We start from the raw sequence: 14,471 nt of genomic DNA, 5'->3' as shown, positions 1-14,471 counted from the left end.
TTTGCGCTCAATATGCTTGCCGCGCTTGTGGCTTCTTGGTTCTCTTGAGTTTGCAACTGCACCACTATTATCACAATATAGGGTGATAGACAGATGCATATTTGGAACTACTTCTAAATCTATCAAGAATTTCCTCGACCATACTGCTTCCTTTGCTGCTTCACAAGCAGCTACGTATTCAGCTTCCATTGTGGAGTCCACAATACAATTTTGCTTTACATTTCTCCACACTATTGCTCCTCCATTAAGAGTGAACACTAATTCAGATGTAGACTTTCTAGCATCTTTATCAATTTGAAAATCAAAGTCAGTGTATCCAGTAAGGATCAAATCCTTAGTACCATACACAAGCATGTAGTTCCTCGTTCTCCTAAGATACTTGAGGATATTTTTAACGGCAGTCCAATGATCATATCCAGGATTGGACTGATACCTACTGACTATCCCTACTGCGTAGCATATGTCAGGTCTAGTACATAACATTGCATACATCAGGCTCCCTACTGCGGAAGCATAGGGAATGCATCTTATATCCTCAACCTCTTGAGGTGTCTTAGGACATTGATCATTTGACAAATGAATTCCATATCTATAAGGTAACAGACCTCTTTTGGAATTCTGCATCTTATACCTAGACAACATTTTGTCTATATAAGTTGCTTGAGACTTGGCTAGTGTTCTATTCTTGCGGTTTCGAATAATCTGAATCCCGAGAACATACTGCGCATTTCCTAAATCTTTCATTTGGAACTGCGTTGCTAGCCATTTCTTGATGTCAATTAGGTAACCTACTTCATTCCCAATGAGTAGAATATCGTCAACATATAAAACTAAGAACGCTATAGTAGAATTGACGATCTTCTTGTAAACACAAGGCTCGTCAACATTCTGTTCAAAGCCATAAGATTTGATCGCAGTATCAAATCTTATATTCCAAGATCTAGAAGCTTGTTTCAACCCATAAATGGATTTTTGAAGCTTACAAACCTTTTGTTCTTGACCCTGTGCAATAAACCCCTCTGGTTGAGCCATATAGATACTCTCCTCAAGATCGCCATTTAGAAAGGCTGTCTTGACATCCATCTGCCAAATTTCATAGTCATAAAAGGTGGCAATGGATAAGAGTATTCTAATCGACTTAAGCATGGCAACGGGAGAGAAAGTTTCTTCATAGTCCACTCCCTCTCTCTGGATATAACCCTTTGCCACAAGTCGAGCCTTAAAAGTCTGTACTTTAGTGGCTTGGTCTCGTTTTCTCTTGTAGATCCACTTACAACCAATTGGTTTTACATCATTTGGTTGATCTACAAGTTTCCAGACAGAATTGAAGTACATAGACTCCATTTCGAGGTCCATGGCTTTGACCCACTGATCACAGTCCACATCTTTCATCGCCTATTTATAGGTCGATGGATCCTCTATGCCGTCATCAGGTATGACGACTTGTATTTCTGTTAAACCCAAGTAACGGTCAGGCTGATGAACAACCCTCCCACTACGTCGAGGTATTCTTAACTCTTGAGAAGGATGTGACTGACCAAATGTACTAGTTTTATCTACTACTTTAGTAGATGAACTAGCTCTATCTGTAGCGTCTTTGGAAATTTCATTCAATACTAGTCTACTGCGAGGTTGATGACTTCTTATGTGGTCCTCCTCTAAGAATGTGAAATTTGTCGATACAAATACTGTAACACCATAATGTAATTTCATTCAGTAACTTTATATTGAAATTTCAGTAATTGTTATTAGTGCTGGAGGGCAATTTTTGGAATTTAAGTACAAGTGCGGGAATTAATTTGTTGGCCCGTAAAATTATTCAATTTGAAATTTAAATTGAAATTAATAGTAAGGGAATTAATTTTCTTTTGAATGGGAAAGGAATTTTGTTGTAATAAAATGGAAGGAAATAGAATGTAATTATATTTATTTTCCTTTTTTCGTTTAATTATTATTATTGTTGTTGTTGTTTTTCTATAAAAAGTCAAAACCCACCCCCTTTTCTTCCTCACGTTCGTGAGCCCGTCTGACACCGTCCAAAGCTACCACGTCAGTTTCTTCTTCATGACCTCCGTCCACCACTGCTCAAGCATCGTTTGCTTTTTCCGTCACTGGATCTATTGATTTGGGTAAGATTTCTGCCGTTTGGGTTTGTTTTCGGTTGATTCTTGAATACTCATTTACTTTTGGCATCAATTGGTTGATACACATTGTGTTTCAACTTTGGATTCAAGTTTGTGAAGGTATTAAGGTGTTGCTCAGTGAAGTTGGAGTTTGTTTTAGCGAGTTTTGGTAAGTTTTATGCTTTGATTACCCTCTTGTGGATTAATTTTGGTTGTTGAGAAATTTTGAAAAAGTCATTTGGAAGTGATTTTTGACGAAGCTACATATGGATAATTTATTTGAGACATTCGTAGTGAAGTATGTATTGGATTCAAGCTTTAATCATGTAAGCCTAATTTCAAATTATGATTAGGGGGTTGATTCAAGAATTTCATTCAAGATGAAGAAGAGTTTGGTTTGCTAATTATTTGGACTTAAAATTGGAGGTTTGGAAGGTGAATTCGAATTGGACCACACCTTAGGTAAGGTTATCTGGAAATATTTTGTAATATTTGGGTGTTTGGAATTTGGCCTTAACTATTAATTTTAAAGCTTGATTTATGTTTAGGCTTGATTAAGGATTCAAGAATTTCACAAAGATTCAATTGCTTTTTGGTTCGACCTAATATCAAGGTAAGTAATCTTACTACTGGAACTGCCCACGGGCCAGGCATTAGATGTATGCTAGCATGATAAATGTACGTTATGGTAAAATGTTAGCATGATAGACTGATAGTATAATATGATCAAAGTATGTTCTGGTACGAGATCTGAATTATTTATTTATGCACATAGACACTTGAATGCTAGTATGAGATGGTATGTGCTTCCATATGGTTGTATTTGATTTGATGATGTTGAGGTACACATGTATGTTGTAGAACCATGATGTTGAGGTATATGTGTATGTTGTAGAGCCATGATGTTGAGGTTTATATGTATGTCATAGATTCGTACAGTGATGATTATGATGTTGAGACTGTGCAAATGTCCTTACTGATTAGTTAGATGCCCATTAGATTTTTCTTTTTTTGTGTTTTCTTTGGGATTCAACCAGTTTTTGTTCCTTTGGGATACACCAGTTTGTGTTTTCCTCGGGATTTCACCAGTTGTGGGTTCCTTCGGGATTCACCAGTTTGTGTTTCCTTCGGGATTCACCAGTTTGTGTCTCCTTCGGGATTCATCAGTTTGTGTCTCTTTTGGGATTCACCAGTTTGTGTTTCCTTCGGGATTCACCAATTTGTGTCTCCTTCAGGATTCACCAGAGGTAGTGGGCATACTTAACTATAGTAGGATAGGAATCAGTCTTCTTTTTGTTTCATGTGCATATGTGTCCTATGAGGAATATAGCAATTTATATGTTTCACTAGAGGTGGGTATCTAGAGGACATAGATGCCCAACCTGACCCCAGTAGTGGGGTTACTTACTGAGTATTTTATACTCATTCTTTCTCATGTTGTTGTTTCAGGTAAGGCTAGAGATGTACTGACGATTGACAAGCGAAATTCGTGATTGAGCCACTGGGACTAGTTTTTACGCTTCCGCTCATGAGATTTAGAGTTCTTTTCATGTTTCTCTCAACTTTTAGTTTTGATGTTTAAAAATTATTTTTAAGAATCGTTTTTTAGACTTATTTATTATCCTTTATGATTTATGGGTACCCTACTATTGTTCTAATATTTGAAATTAATGAAAGTCTTTGAACTTACCTTATTTAATTAGCATTTATTTTGCCATAACAGAGTGTCGTTTTGAGTTCCATGCATGCATGTATTTAGTAACGGCCTAACTTAAGTCCTAGGGGGTCGGGTCGATACAAATACCTTATTCTCTTGAGGATCGTAAAATAGACCACCTTTTGTTTCTTTTGGATAACCTACAAATAGGCATAGTTTTAAACGATGTTCCAATTTTTTAAGAGTTTGTACCAACATGTGTGCCTGGCATCCCCAAATCCTAAAGTGACGTAAACTGCCTTTACGCCCTTTTCATAGCTCATAAAGTGTTTCTAAAACACTTTTAAAGGGAACGTTATTCAAAATATAGACAACAGTCTCTAATGCATGTCCCCAAAAGGAATCAGGTAACTCAGCAAAGCTCATCATTGAGCGAACCATGTCCAACAAGGTTCTATTTCTTCTTTCAAATACACCGTTCTGCTGAGGCATATTAGGTGCAAAGAGTTGTGACTTGATTCCGTGTTCTATCATATAGTCCTGGAATCTTAAGTCCATGTACTCCCCACCTCGATCTGATCGTATTGTCTTAATTGTTTTACCTAGCTGGTTCTCAACCTCAGCCTTATATTCTTTGAACTTTTCAAAAGAATCAGACTTGTGATGCATTAGGTAAATATGACCATACCTTGAATAATCATCAATAAAACTAATGAAATATTCATACCCACCTCGAGCTTTGACATTCATCGGTCCATAGAGGTCCGAATGTACGAGCTCTAAGGGTATTGTGGCTCTGAGACCTTTTCCAGTAAAAGATCTCCTAGTTATTTTTCCCTCAAAACAAGACTCACATGGAGGTAAAGAATTGTCTTCTAACTGATTTAGGAGTCCATTCTTAACCAATCTCTCAATCCTTTTGAGATTTATGTGGCCAAGTCTTAGGTGCCATAGATAGGCACTAGAAGAAACTTTTTGTCTTTTATTCTGAGTTTTTGGATATTTTGTTTTGGTTCTCAGTATTTAAAACAAAATTTTCTCTAGTTGGTCTTAACTTATATAAGTTGTCTTCAAGTGTAATAGAACAAATTTGAATACCTTTACTAAAAATGAACGCTTCATTTATATTAAAAGATATTGTATATAATTGTTCTGTAATACAGGCGATAGATATCAAATTCCTCTTCATAAGAGGTGCATACAAAACATTTTTAAGTACTAGATATCTATCTTCAAAAAACAACTTGAGATCTCCCACTGCTTCAGCTGAGACAAACTCTCCGTTCCATCTCTGAGGGTTTAATCTCACCTTCATTTTGACTTTTTTGGTCAAAATTAAATAGTTTTCTAAAATTCGGCTAAAAAAAAAAAACTCAAACCCAACCCAATCCCTTATTCTATTTCCATCTCTAACTTTTGGGCATATGCCCTAGTTTATTGTATTCATATGTTTATATTGTACTCATATGTTTTTCCACAATAAATCATATTGTGATACTCCACTAAAGGAGTTTTTAGTCTAAGATGGAGTTTGTTGGATTTTATGTCCTAAAACTCGTAGTTTGTAAATTAATAAACATATTCTATTTTGTTTTTCGATAAAGTTGTTATTGAAATTGTAATCTTAAATCCAATAAACTAAGGTCTTGAGGCTATTTAATGTAGTTTGAACTTTATGTATTGACATAAATATGGATCAAGTTCAAATATATAGCCAAAATGGTCTAGAGTATATAAATAAGGTTGAGCGCCTTGTTCTGAGGACACTATGGATGTGGCCCACTTTGTAGTTAGTACAAACGATGTGATCCTGAATCGTTCATATAGAGATATGTGAGTGAGGACATCCTATGCAATGAGTTTGCATAAGACTAAACCATGAAATAGTCACTTTTTACGTTCTAAATACCGTTTTATGTATAAAACTGATTATTTCGTTAATTGATGACCAAGGTAACTTAATCTTAATCCTGAGTTAACTATGAACTCCTGTTCACTCGGAATTATCCTTAGATCTGCATAGATGAGGGCAGCTCATTATCGCTGGCCCAATAAGCCTCCCATCTCAGGGGTAAGATTAGTGGATAGCTGGGAACATATGGTGCAAGACGAAATTCACTCATACCTGTTATAGGGATAGTAGATAGGTTGTTCCCTTAATACTGAATCCAGGTCTTGAACAAGGGGCCCCACCCTCTCCTTGGCCCGAGAGGGGTTCGGTTTATAGGTTGGACCTTAAACCAATTGTTCATTAGAGGATCAGTGGAACTTAAGGAACAAGATGTAGTCTTGGGGATAAAACGGTTTTTATGACCCAACTATGATTACGAACAACCTGTGAAGGATTAGCTTACTGATTATGGTTATATCAGATGGACAGAAAGATATATATATATATAGTGAGGGGAGTGCAACTACGGGACTTTAGTGGAATGACCCGTTAGTTAACAAATGTTGATTAATTAGGTTAAAGAGTTTTATCGGTTAATCTCAGATTGTTGGAACCCATGATCTGTAGGTCCATTAAGTTCCCCTACTAGCTCATATGGAATAAACGTAGAACAGTATGATAGAATAATTCGAATTGTTCGAATTAGGTGAAGAGAGAGAAACCGACAAGTATATGTGATATAGTGGTCAATTTTTCAGTTTAGAGATACAACTTTAATATTTAAATGTGATTTAAATACCAAGAATATGAATACGTTCATATTCGGAAGCTCAGAACTAATGGAAATGGTCAAAGATGTAAAAAGTCAAAGAGTTGAATTTTGACTTTGAAAAGTCCAACTTTGATCGACCTTATATTCAAATGTGATTTGAATTTCGAGAAAATGAATGCGGATTCATGCTCGGGAGGTCAAAATTATGCTCAGAAGGTCAAATTAGTCAACACAAAAAAAAACATAGAACTAGGGTGTTGGCTTATAATGGAGACATTAAGCCCACTTAGATAGTAGATTCTAGGTGTTGGGTTTTTATGAATTGATTTCATGTTATTTTTGCATGGCTGGTTTCTATAAATATGGGTTTTGAATTTGGATTAAAAACTTTTGCTATGTTTGCAAAAAATAGTTTTCAAAATTGGGCTGAAAAAATAAAAACCCAACCCAAAAAATCTTCATTTTTTTTCCATCTCTTTCTCTATCTCGGGTTCTTCATCCATCGGGTCCCACAACCCAGTTCTGAGTCAAGAGGATAGTATATCAACTCTGGTAGTGGTTCAGAAGAGTTCGGGTTGAGATTTAACGAGGAAAAGCATCTTGGGATCTTCAAAGGTAATTTTTAATTACTGTTTTTTCCTTCAATTGCATGCTAATTTCCTTTAAATTAAAAGAAATTAGAGTGTAATTAGGTCATTTTTTCTCTGTGTATGTCTCGTGTTCCATCATGTGGCAATTAGAAATTTTCACAAAGAAATTTAAAGAAAAAAATTCCAGAAATCCTCATAATAAATCCACTTGAGTCCATATTTCATTCAACCTTTGAATATAAAGGAAAAAAAACACTCCACATGAATATATTAGTACGAACTAAAATTTTCTAAAATGCATTTGTTATATCTTTTAATACAGTGTTATAAAATCTATACTGATGTATGCTTAGTTTTAATATAAGTTGTTATATTAAAGCATCTTGTTGAAGGAAGAATGTTATAGTTGAATGCTCTAGGGTTATTAATTGTTATAATTTATTTATAATTTTATAAAGATATCTGCAAACTTTTCTAAAATCTATAATAAAGATAAGATGCATGCTCACTTAGACCATCGAGCAATCCCAATTTTCATAGAAAATAGGTCGATATCTTGTAAAACCGAAGTTACAAGAAAACTCACCCGACAAGATCTTGGCAAAAAGTCAGATAAGATGACTAAGGGTGAAGGTTTTTAAGTTGACGGTTTAAGAAACACCTACTACCTGGAGATCGAGCCGGCGTCTGAGTTAGGTTAAACCGGTTTTATGAGCATGCGTGAGCGGTGTGAGGTAATAAAATTTGTTTATCACCTAGACATCGTAGGTTAAAAATCCAGTATAAAAGTTATACTCGGACGAATTACCTAGACTTAGGATATGTTTAGTTAACCGAAATGTATCGCTAAGTATTTTATACCTTAACCATTTAGAACACTTCAGCTGGAGAGAAGTAATGTACTTTTAGCCCTAGCATCCCTAAGAGTTCACACCGTAAGATTCATGCTTGGCTTTGGGCCGTTCTGGGAGCAGACTCCATTCAAAGAGTATTTGCATGCGTCAATACCAAGGTAAATAGGGGAAGTTGTTCATAGTAAGTGGAGAAGGAAGTGTGTCAACACATCCTACGATCTTCCATTAGGTCGTACTGTGAGATTCCTATAATGCACCTGCATATCTGCCCTGGAGCGACCTTACCAATCGGAGGGTTGTGTTATAGGATTCGGAACTCCGCGAACTCTAGAAATTGATAGGGTCTCTCAAGTCCATTTTCATTCTTGTCTTTCCAACTTCGGGAGCATAATGATTCCGGTCTTTGAGGTCTGAAAATGGAGGGTCACACTTACGAGAATTTCTAAGTGTTAGTAAATTCTTGACCAAAGTAGCGATAACTGAGCTTCTATAGGAATAAGAGTTATTTTGGTGATAGTATCTAGTCAAGATAGTCTTGGTTCAACGGAAGAATAGTCGATCACCCCTCGGTGGAGGTTATTCTAAACCATTGAAATATCGTTGCAAAATATAATAATGAAGGGTACATTATTAGTTTTTTTGCTAAACTTGATTGGATTTAAAAGATTAATGTTTTTTACTAAAAAGGATATGTTTTTCTTTTCAGCATGACTAGCTCTTTAATTCAACTATTAGCTTCTGAAAAACTTAATGGAAACAACTACTCAACATGGAAAACAAATCTAAATTCAACACTAGTAATAGATGACTTGAGATTTGTCTTAACTGAGGAATGTCCTCAAGCCCCTGCCTCGAAAGAAGCACAAGGTAAATATGATTTACTAGTTGCTGAAACATGTTTAGTGGAGTGTGATACCTCAACCTGGATATTGGATTTAAGAGCCACTAATCATATTTTCTTCTCTTTCCAGGGAACTAGTTCCTGGAAAAAGCTTGAAGAAGGTGAGATCACCCTCAAGGTTGGAACATGAGAGGTTGTCTCGGCCGAAGCAGTGGGAGACTTGAAGTTGTTTCTCAACAATAGATATATCATACTTAAAGATGTTTTGTATGCTCCTAAAATGAGACGGAATTTAATATCTATCACATGTATATTGGAACAAATGTATAAAATATCTTTTGAAGTTAATGAAGTGTTCATTTTCAAAAAAAGTATTCAAATTTGTTCTGCTATACTTGAAAACAACTTATATAAGTTAAGACCAACTAAAGTAAAATACTGAGATGTTTAGAACAGACAAAACTCATAATAAAAGACAAAAAGTTTCTTCTAATGCTTATCTATGGCACCTAAGACTTGGCCACATAAATCTCAAAAGAATTGAGAGATTGGTTAAGAATGGACTTCTAAATCAGTTAGAAGACAATTCTTTACCTCCATGTGAGTCTTGTCTTGAGGAAAAAATAACTAAGACATCTTTTACTGGAAAAGGTCTCAGAGCCACAATACCCTTAGAGCTCGTTCATTCGGACCTCTATGGACTGATGAATGTCAAACTCGAGGTGGGTATGAATATTTCATCAGTTTTATTGATGATTATTCAAGGTATGGTCATATTTACCTAATGCATCATAAATTTGATTCTTTTGAAAAGTCAAGGAATATAAGGCTGAGGTTGAGAACCAGTTAGGTAAAACAATTAAGACACTACGATCAGATCGAGGTGGGGAGTACATGGACTTAAGATTCCAGGACTATATGATAGAACATGGAATCAAGTCACAACTCTTTGCACCTAATATGCCACAGTAGAACGATGTATCTGAAAGAAGAAACAGAACCTTGTTGGACATGGTTTGCTCAATGATGAGCTTTGGAAAGGGTGGAGAGAAAGAAGGAGAGAGCAACGCTAGCGAGATTGGAAAGAGCGATGCTGGCAAGATTAGAGAGAGCGAGATCCTTAGCGAGAGTGGGGAAAGCGAGAGTTTGAGCAAGAAAGTAGGAGAGAGCGAGAGTGGAAAGAGCGAGATCAACAAGAAATTGGGAGAGAGCGAGAGCAGTCTGAACGCCTCATTCGAACGTCACGCCCACGCGATCGAAGGAAACCGCCCGTGCATCGAACGACCGGCATTTATGTGTTGGAGTTGGCCACGATCTTATAGATTATGCATTGAAAACCCTAAATTGAATACAAACAAAGCTTGAAGATGTAAGGGAAAACGTCAATTAAAATTTAGGTGTCCGATGAAGAGAAATTCTTAAACCCTAAGAGATTGTGTTGGATGCGTTTGGGAATAACACATTGAACCAAGGTGAAGTCAACTTACGTTGATAAAGGGAGGATTAAACATTTGGCCATGCAACCAAGTAGGGGTGTCAACACCATAGGAGGTTTGGACGCCTATAAATAGAGCCGTTGGGATTTCATTTTCAAATCACAAATCATAAAATTCGTAAAAAGAGGGGGGAGAATAGAGTGCATTGGACAGTGAGGGTAGAGGAGAATGCATCAACTTGAGACGAGGAGATCTCCCAATCTACTCAAGCGTTTGATGTAATTCTAAAGCCATATAAAATATAAGAGAGTCTAGTTTTCATGGTGAGGATTCCAAAGAAGAAGCTTGAAGGAATTTGGCTGGAGAATGAGAAAAATACAGAGGGGTCGAGCTATCGGGTAAGTTGGGCCAGTCTTGATGTTTGGATGATTCCGGCTAAACCATGAAGAGTTAGATTTTATGGTAAGCTTCTTGAGACATTTTAGAATAGTTTTGTAGAAGGAAGTATCTCAAAATAAGGTTCAAAACTATGAGTAATCTAAGCTGTAAGTTGGATCTGGATTCTAGGGATAAAAAGGGAGCCCGAGGTAGAAAAGGGAAATATTAGAAAGACTCCTAAGTAATTAAGGTGAGTGTTATAGCTTTGATCATTAACTTATAGTGTGAGTAGTTTTGATCATTAACACATAGTGTGAGTGTTATAGCTTTATAGTTTCGATAGATTGTGAGTGTTATAGCTTTGATAATTAACACATAGTGTGAGTGTTATAGCTTTATAGTTAACATATGTTGTGAGTATTATGTTGCATTAGAAAATACCATCCCTACTAGCATGATAATTTTGCTAGGTTGGTATGCGTGGTAAAAGCTATGTTACTCCAGGGCATCATTTGTTAGCACTGTGTCTTTGATAAATCAGTACGTAATGTGAATATTATAGTTGTATAACCTGAACATCACAGTCTTGAGGTGTTAGATTTTGCTATCATATGAATTATAGGGTTGCTGTCATCTCTCGCAAGCGTTACAGTAGAGTCCATTGTGAATACTCACTTAAGTTAAAAGAGAAGTGCATCGTAAACACTGTGAAGCCATGCTCAGTACTGTGTTATGTAACTTAGTTAATATATATCACCTTGATGCTTATCACACAACTTAAATAGAACAGTTTTAGCTGAGTAAATGGGTACTGTGAAGTTGGGACCGCCGTGATAAATAGAATGTCTTGTGAATATGTACAGTTCTTGTTAACTATATGTGTGCTGCGAATGATTGGTTAACCCTACACGTGGACATAGGGTTACATGCATGAGTGGATACAAGCTATATGCTTTGATAATATGATGATTGCCATGATATTGCTTGTGTGTGACTATGGAAACTGCGATTATGCCCGGGATGTGGTTAGCATGTGTAACAAAAGTTGCTTGACGGGAAATAATGGTCGGCTTCGGTGGGCGGGAAAATTGGTCGGCTTCAGTCCGCGGAAAAATATGGTCGGCTTCGGTCGGCGGGAAATAATAGTCAGTGACGACCGGCAGAAAATATGGTCAAGTACCTAAGCATGACTAGCGGGATAAATAAAATAGTCGATGTGCACATTGGCGGGAATTGGGGTCATAGGAAGGTTTCCATAGGTGATTGTATTGTTTGATGATAGAATATGATTGCTATGTGTTGATGTTGGAATACAAATTAGTAGCTGCGTGATTATGCCATTGATTGCACTTAAGTTCAGTGTGAGTGCGAATATGTGATTGGTTTCCCAAAATGATGATTTTCAAAATGATTTTCATCTTAAAAAGAACCACTCACCGGGCTTAGTAGCTCACACTCTTCAAATTGTTTTCCTACCCCCCCCCCCCCCCCCCCCCCCCCCCCAGGTAGTGGAGTGGAGCGTTCAACAAAGAGTCCACCACCCACCACCATCAACTAAAAGCTCAGTAAACTCTCGGGGCACGGCTTAGATCATGTGTTAAAAGTATTGAAAAGACAATTAAATTGCATATATAGATAAATAAGTGGAGTATTGTAACCTTTTAATTGGTTGTATAGATTAATAGGTGGGATAATGAAAACCTATTGATTACATTTATAGATAAATAGGTAAATGTTATAAACCCATTGTAATTATAATAAATAGCGAAAACGATAGTTAGTACAAATATTGTCTTAGAAGGGTTATAATCACTCTCACGCTCCCTTCCCGGTCTTAGGGGTTTAAGGCCTGGGAGGGGGTGTGACAATAAGTTACCTGATTCTTTTTGGAGACATGCATTAGAGACTGCTGTCTATATTTTGAACAACGCTCAATCTAAAAGTGTTTCAGAAACACCTTATGAGCTATGGAAAGGGCATAAAGGCAGTTTACGTCACTTTAGGATTTAGGGATGCCCAGCACACGTGTTGGTGCAAAATCATAAAAAATTGGAACGTCGTTCAAAACTATGCCTATTTGTAGGTTATCCAAAAAAAACAAAAGGTGGTCTATTTTACGATCCTCAAGAGAATAAGGTATTTGTATCGATAAATGCCACATTCTTAGAGGAAGACCACATAAGAAGTCATCAACCTCGCAGTAGATTAGTATTGAATGAAATTTCTAAAGACGCTACAGATAGAACTAGTTCATCTACTAAAGTAGTAGATAAAACTAGTACATCTGATCAGTCACATTCTTCTCAAGAGTTGAGAATGCCTCGACGTAGTGGGAGTGTTGTTCATCAGCCTGACCGTTACTTGGGTTTAATAGAAACACAAGTCGTCATACCTGATGATGACATAGAGGATCCATCGACCTATAAACAGGCGATGAAAGATGTGGACCATGATCAGTGGGTCAAAGCCATGGACCTCGAAATGGAGTCTATATACTTCAATTCTGTCTGGAAAATTGTAGATCAACCAAATGATGTAAAACCAATTGGTTGTAAGTGGATCTACAAGAGAAAACGAGACTAAGCTAGTAAAGTACAAACTTTTAAGGCTCGACTTGTGGCAAAGGGTTATACCCACAGATAGGGAGTGGACTATGAAGAAACTTTCTCTCCTGTTGCCATGCTTAAGTCGATTAGAATACTCTTATCCATTGCCACCTTTTATGACTATGAAATTTAGCAGATGGATGTCAAGACAGCCTTTTTAAACGGCGATCTTGAGGAGAGTATCTATATGGCTCAACCAGAGGTGTTTATTGCATAGGGTCAAGAACAAAAGGTTTGCAAGCTTTAAAAATCCATTTATAGGTTGAAACAAGCTTCTACATCTTGGAATATAAGATTTGATACTACGATCAAATCTTATGACTTTGAACAGAATGTTGACGAGCCTTGTATTTACAAGAAGATCACCAATTCTATTATAGTGTTCTTAGTTTTATATGTTGACGATATTCTACTCATTGGGAATGAAGTAGGTTAGCTAACTGACATCAAGAAATGGCTAGCAATAAAATTCCAAATAAAAGATTTAGGAAATGCGCAATATGTTCTCGGGATTCAGACTATTTGAAACTGCAAGAACAGAACACTATCCATGTCTCAAGCAACTTATATAAACAAAATGTTATCTAGGTATAAGATGCAGAATTCCAAAAGAGGTCTGTTACCTTACAGATATGGAATTCATTTGTCAAAGGATAAATGTCCTAAGACACCTCAAGAGGTTGAGGATATGAGACGCATTCCCTATGCTTCCGTAGTAGGGAGCCTGATGTATGCAATGTTATGTACTAGACCTGACATATGCTAGGCAGTAGGGATAGTCAGTAGGTATCAGTCCAATCTTGGATATGATCATTGGACTGCCGTTAAAAATATCCTCAAGTTCTTAGGAGAACGAGGAACTACATGCTCGTGTATAGTACTAAGGATTTGATCCTTACTAGATACACTACTCTAATTTTCAAACTGATAAAGATGCTAGAAAGTTTACATCAGGATCAATGTTCACTCTTAATAGAGGAGCAGTAGTGTGGAGAAGCATAAAATAAACTTGTATAGCTGACTCCACAATGGAATCTGAATATGTAGCTGCTTGCGAAGGAGCAAAGGAAGTAGTATGGTTGAGGAAATTCTTGAAAGATTTGGAAATCGTTCCAAATATGCATCTGCCTATCACCCTATATTATGATAATAGTGGTGCAGTTGCAAATTCAAGAGAACCAAGAAGCCACAAGCGCGGCAAGCATATTGAGCGCAAATACCATCTGATCTGGGAGATTGTACATCGTGGAGACGTTGTAGTAACCCAAATATCTTCTGAGCAAAAAATTGTTGATCCTTTTACAAAGGCCCTCACGACTAAAG

Source organism: Benincasa hispida, chromosome 4 (genome assembly GCF_027475165.1).
Source record: "Benincasa hispida cultivar pf3 chromosome 4, pf3_genome.v1.1, whole genome shotgun sequence".
In the NCBI taxonomy this organism is placed as follows: Eukaryota; Viridiplantae; Streptophyta; class Magnoliopsida; order Cucurbitales; family Cucurbitaceae; genus Benincasa; species Benincasa hispida.
The sequence above is the reverse complement of the archived record's forward strand: the minus strand, read 5'-3'. Positions refer to the sequence as shown.